Source organism: Takifugu rubripes, chromosome 4, assembly GCF_901000725.2.
Source record: "Takifugu rubripes chromosome 4, fTakRub1.2, whole genome shotgun sequence".
In the NCBI taxonomy this organism is placed as follows: domain Eukaryota; kingdom Metazoa; phylum Chordata; class Actinopteri; order Tetraodontiformes; family Tetraodontidae; genus Takifugu; species Takifugu rubripes.
The window spans coordinates 11046045-11052044 of NC_042288.1; the positions used below are offsets into that span (position 1 = coordinate 11046045).

General features: G+C 45.8%; 1 protein-coding gene across 4 annotated transcripts in view; it reads right to left on the reverse strand.

The window, feature by feature from the left end:
- Nucleotides 1–5342, reverse strand: part of pcdh15a (protocadherin-related 15a) — a 121918-nt gene extending 116576 nt beyond the window's left edge. For 2 of the 4 annotated variants that reach the window (XM_029835286.1, XM_029835285.1), the window contains exon 1: nucleotides 4759–5340. The gene's annotated coding sequence lies outside the window, so the exon portion shown is untranslated. Of the gene's footprint in view, nucleotides 1–4758 lie in introns of all 4 variants that reach the window. The other 2 variants (XM_029835283.1, XM_029835284.1) reach the window with 2 other exon arrangements.
- Between the last annotated feature and the right edge of the window lie 658 nt (nucleotides 5343–6000).

Genomic DNA, 6000 nt, shown 5'->3' on the forward strand with positions numbered 1-6000 from the left:
TTGCTGTTGTCACAATGGCTACACACAGAAGAAATCGCCTCCTGCCTTCACGCTCCAGTGACGCGGGCTCAGAGTTCTGCTGCAGCTGCCGGGCCGCGGCAGCCAGTCGGGCTCTGCTCAGACCGCTACAAGGCTGCAAAGTTATAACACCCAGATGTCATGTTCTCTGTCTGTGTGCCACAGCCAGCCACGAGCTCCTCTGAATTATTAAGTTGATGCGGTTCTTACTACCACGCCTACAACAGGATGACAGAAGATATACTGCTTATTACATATGAACAAGCAGAGAGTGCTTCTGCAAGCATATTAGGGGCTAAAAAAAAAAAAAGTGCAATTGCGTCTTTACTACACATTGATGTAGATTCCTCCATATGCCAAACACATCACTTGCAGTTTGTATTCGTCTCCTTTTCCACCCGCTTTTTTCATTTTTAAATTTGAACAGTGTTGTATCCTGTACGAAAGACAAACCACAACTGTAGTTAATCATGATTAGCAGCTTACTCTGACAGCCATTAAAAGCAAACCTGTGACTAATGCTCTTATTGACACCAGAACCAACTGTCCTAAAGGGAAATCAATTCAGCTTAAGGCACAAACTTACTTAGCGTACAGACCTTTTATGCCTTAGATTGATTTGGAAGGCAAGTAGCAGCAAACTTGGGAGGCTCAAGTCTGCACGGTGAAGCTGAAAGCTTACTGGAGCAACTAAAACTTCTGAACTCATCGCACTTCCAAAGGTTATCGTCGTTCGGGGCCGCTGCCGAGATTGATTCTCTAACTTTCTAGCTGGGTTGCGGATAATTAAGGCGCGCCCATTTTTCCTCGATGTCCTTTGCTGCGATGTACTGTAACCGTTACCTCGTCGGGTGTCACATCATTAACACAAGAGCGAGGAGTGTGTCCAGCATCATTGAGCGGTACAGTTCAATTTGAGTTAGTCCAGTATTGGATGCTTCTTGCTGCATCTCTCTTCCACCCATCCATCTTCTGTTTAACACCATTTATTCTAAACACTAGGGGCGGACTGGCCATCTGGTACACCGGGTCCTCCCTGTCCCACCGGGCCGCTGTTTAGTCCCCACTAGCTGGTTAACAGGTCTCCCTCTCACATAATTGGCCACTCGGTTATGTGACCTGCTGTCCAGCTGGGTGGCTGACTTGCTTTTTGGTGTAGCCCACCCACACTCCCACAGGTTAACTGTCAGTCAAGGCCTGTCAATCATCCAGTTGCTGGATGGACTCAGATAATATGGGAGCCATGTCAGGAAAATGACTCCAGTGGTGCTGAACAGCATGAAATGTTTGTCTGAGGCTGGTTTCCTTGTGCAGCCCGTTCCTGCGAAACACCGAGTCGGTGCTGGTGTCCACCTCAGTGGTCAGGAATAGACCGTGGGCAGCACACCCCTGTGGGGAATTTAGAGTCTCGAGTCAACCTCCAACTGGAAACCCGCTCAGGCACATGGGGAACATGCAAAATTCACAAATAAAGACCTGAGCCAGAATCATCATTCAGCACTCATCTGTGTTCAGAGACATCCCCCCCACTTATAAACCTAATCTCTGGATTTAATGACCCATCATGACCCCCGCATTACATCATCACGCTGTGATGTCACGCTACACAATCCACAGTGGACAGACCACAGTCACTACAGGGTTGACGTCCAAGTCATGAAGCTGCTCGCTGGAGAGCTGCTCGGTCTTTTCTGCTTAGTCAGGACTTGTCGACAGCACCTGCTCCCCTCAGTTGCTCAGCATTTTAGCGGACGTTCAGCTGCAGCACTTGCATGTCTGATTGCTCCTCTCCCCTCAAATGTTGGAGCGCGTCAATGAGGCGAACCGCAGCTGGTGGAGGCGCGTCAGCGCCGACTAACATGATTACAGAAAAACAATTTTTAATGAGTCCAAGTTCAATGAGTTTTGGAAATAAGACCGAGAATCGATCTCTTCTACCTGAAAGAGGGCCATTAAAGCCCACAGCTGTGGACCTTCTTCAGGACACACTGGAGGGTGTCAGACAGACAGACCAGTGTAGGCTGGTGCACCTCCACCCCCTGTGCAGATAAATCTCCCGACCACACGTGGAGAGTCTGCTGCTGCCCCAACCTGCACAACTGGGGAACCAATAACTTGCTCACATACCCTGCAATATTAAATAGCAATAACTCTCAACCTGCTCATCTAGATCGAATAGTTCGAAAAGGATCCACTGATCTCAATATGATTAATCCAGTTTCCCATTATTCTGCATTCACAATCATTTGTTGGTTTTTTTCCCCTCCACGCGGCTAAAGCACGCCCTGCATGTAGACTTCACGTTTGTAATATTGGCAGTAACCTTCAAAAAATTAACCTTCAATTTCTTCCCATACTGACTTTCAGGTTTCTTCTCCGCCTCAATCATCACACGCGATCCCGCTGAGTAGGCCGTGACAATAGGCTGCCTATGGTGAGTGATGCAGGGAGAATATCAATGCCAGCATGTCTGAGCTGAGCCGCTACTCTTCATCCCTCATTGCACAAATACAGTTGAAGTCGGGAGTTGACATGGAACCCATTCAAATCTGGCCTGACATTGGCTCTATAATTTTATTTCTCTCATTTTGAAGCCTTTTCCTACTCCGAGTCATTTATGTCCTCCAGGTTAGTCATTAAACCATTTATACATCAGAAAGATGTTCACACATTCAAAAAGCCCCATCCAAAAGCTTATAAATCCACCATATTTTTGAATCTTTCAAAAGGTGGTTACAGGTCTAATGTGTCTGATGTAGATATATTTAGAAATGACCCCCTGAATCTGAAATTTAGTTTGGGGTATTGGTTTGTAATACTGCAGAGGTGATGGATTAAAAATGAGTAATAGTATTAGTTCATATCCCGTTCCAGGGAGAAGGGCCGTATCGCTACTTACAGAAATGTGTAGGGCATAAAAATGTTTGAATATGTTACCCACCACACTCTAATCTGCTTTATTTATATGGCACATTTTTTAAAACACAAGGTTCCCAAAGTGCATAAAACATGTAAAATACAGTAAAAATAAATAAATAGAACCTGTCTAAAAACAGAAGCAAAAGACCAAAACCAAACTAAGACAGAGGCTACACGACTCAAGCTGGGTGAAAGTGGAAAAGTCCATTTTAAAGATTTAGGAGTATGTAAGGTGGGGATGGGGGGGGGCATGGTCATGGTTAATGACCATTGCCCCCCACAGCCTCATTTTTGGGACGGTGAGTTGTTGCTGGTTCGCAAACATTAACAACAGAAAGATTTAATTATTTAGAAGGTCTGGAATACATGGGTGGCAAACCCATTTAAGGGTTTAAAAACAAAAAAAAAAATTATTTCGAGAAGGGGGGGCAGAATTAGGGTGATGTGAGCTGCTGCATTGTGGACCAACTGTGAGGAGCTTGAACTCGACATATTGCAACTTTGACTGGGATTTCCATCTTGGGCACAACACTGATTTGCTGCTTAAATCCATGACTTTGTAACACAAGATCTGTTTGGAGGTTTGAAAGGTTCTAATAACCCCCCCCAGCATACGTGCGTCTAATCTCCCGACTATAAAATCCTTCTGGAAAGAAGCACTCCAACTCGAGATGATCTCCTCCAATGTTTTTTTTTTTAAGCTTTTCCCTTCGCTCTCCTCCTCCTCCTGCCCTCAAATTACCAATTTCAAAGGAATCCAAGGAAAGGAGCAAACAAGGAATTGTTTTTAGTGCAAAGGGCAGGACTGTGGAGTCCTCACTGGACAAATCTTGCTGGATAAACATTAGTATGCAGCTCTAACAAGCACACAGACAGTCAAATGTTGATATGCGCCAAATCCAGGGTTGGATTATGTTCTGTGGTCCTCAGAGGAGCTAATGTGGGAATGTTGAGAGTTAAAACTTCACTAAAACGAGCACCTCTCTGAAGGAGGTGGACTGATGATGGGGGGGCTTACATTATTCATACCATCAAAGACATGTGACATGTGCTGCTTTTGTGCACATTTGTTGCTTGAATAATTGTGTAAGGACCCTCTGCAGTCGAGGCAGATGAAAGTGGGCTTCCATGCTTCAAAAGCACAAGAACTTGCGTCTATTTTAAGGTTTTGCTGCTGCGTTTTTCCTTTGGTGAACCACAAATTATGAATTATTGAGAGCTGATGCAGCGATACGTCCTGTCCTGTAATGATTGTCCCAGGTTCTTAAAATAAGCGCTGTGTCTGGTCTGAAGCAAATCTCTCCAGTCCCAAATATAATGACTACAATTAATTTACGGTATTGGAGGAGCTGAAAACTACTCAGAATATCCAGCTCGCATATTAGCGTGGAACAGCGCGAATACAAATAATTCATTACTTATTTTGACAACAATAAGCCTTAGATTTGTCGCCTTTATACAGTCACGCAGCAGCGCGGGTTAAAACGTCACATAAAAAAAAAAACCGATGCGTGAACTGACTGGCAGCATTTTAGGGGCTCATCCCGCAAATTGAGCTCCGCCGAGAGCCGAACGATATTTTAGGATCATCCAAAAGGTTTCCTGTGGATGAAAGCGCCATCAGAAATACTCCACCTGTCAAAAGTACATGTGCTTTTCGCTGGTACTGAAATATTCACAGGTTTCAGACGGCAACTGCGCGCGTAACAGGCGGCAATTAAGCGCTGGCACGTCTTTGGAGTTGATTCATAGCCCGAAAAAAACTTAATACCTGCAGTTCACTCCGGTCTCATTAAGAAAAAATTAATATTTTTTCCTTACCTCACGGGCGTACCCGCTGCAATCCAAGTGCACCAAAGGTCATTGCGCAAATACTCAGAGGACAAGATGTAGGAGTGAAGAGAAGTAGGGGAGCTTGAGATGCCTAATCCATGCTCTCAGTGTCCTTTAGACGCTGTCAGCCCTCTAATCTTCAAAGTGAGCTGGGTCTGAATCTCCTGGGCGCCGCGTCGCTCCTCTGGAATCGCAGCACTCTCAGCTGGTGCGTTTGCTTCACTTTCCTTTGCGCAGCGCCGCTCACACAAAGTTGCCCGCGTCTGTTGCCCCAAAGCTGGGAGATTCTGTCCGTGTCTGCGGCGAGAGAGGCGACCCCCAAACACTCGTGAATAAGCAAGCACAATCCGGGATGCGGAGACGACCGAAACTGGAGCGGCGCCGTGCGCAGATTAAACCCTTACTCGTGTGGAGCCCGCCACCCATTCTCTCCCTCTTTTGTTGCGTTCTGGCGCCACCCAAAGTTGTCCTGAGGAGTCTTCCTGACCTGGGAAGCATTTTCAAACGTCGCCATGCCCGTGTGTATCTGCGTATCCATCTTTATCTCCGACTGGCACACTTGTGTTTTTCACACCTGTTTTTCGTGATTTAGGGGGGACTGTCACAGCTGATGGCAATCAATGAAAGGAAACTGCCCAGTTCCCGGCGTGGACGCAGGGAACTGGTTATTGACTGGTGCAGGAAGAAGATGTGACAGAAAACGCAATCAAATGCAGCAACAAAATGTGTCTGAATAACAACAATTTCACAACTCCGTCGTTCAGCTGGAGACACAATACAGTGGTGTGTAGTTTGTATGTTGGAGGACATCAGTCTGAATGGTTCTCCTCCTTCTGTTGTGATTTATTGATTAGGAAGGAAAGCGCTCCCTCTGAGCCAGCAGCAGAATTGAACGCCTGTGCAGCAGTGTCTTTCTACCTCGGTGCCATTTCGCTTGATATCTGAAGGTCTGTTAGAGATCTTATGCCTTTCTAGTTGCCCCACTGCTCTTGACACTGTTAAGTCCTACCCAACACACCCGTTTGAATTTCTGTTAACTTTAATCCACTGAAACGAGCTAAAACCGTGAAATGTGAAAGGTCTGACAGGACACGCTCATGTTGAAGGAGCAAAGAGATGCATATTTAATCGATTTTGTTTCTAAGAGCCAAAGTGTTGCCTGACATCAGAAAGTCAGGACTGGAATCCGATGCGAGCTCTGTATCTGTCTCGGTTATTTCTACGAATCTC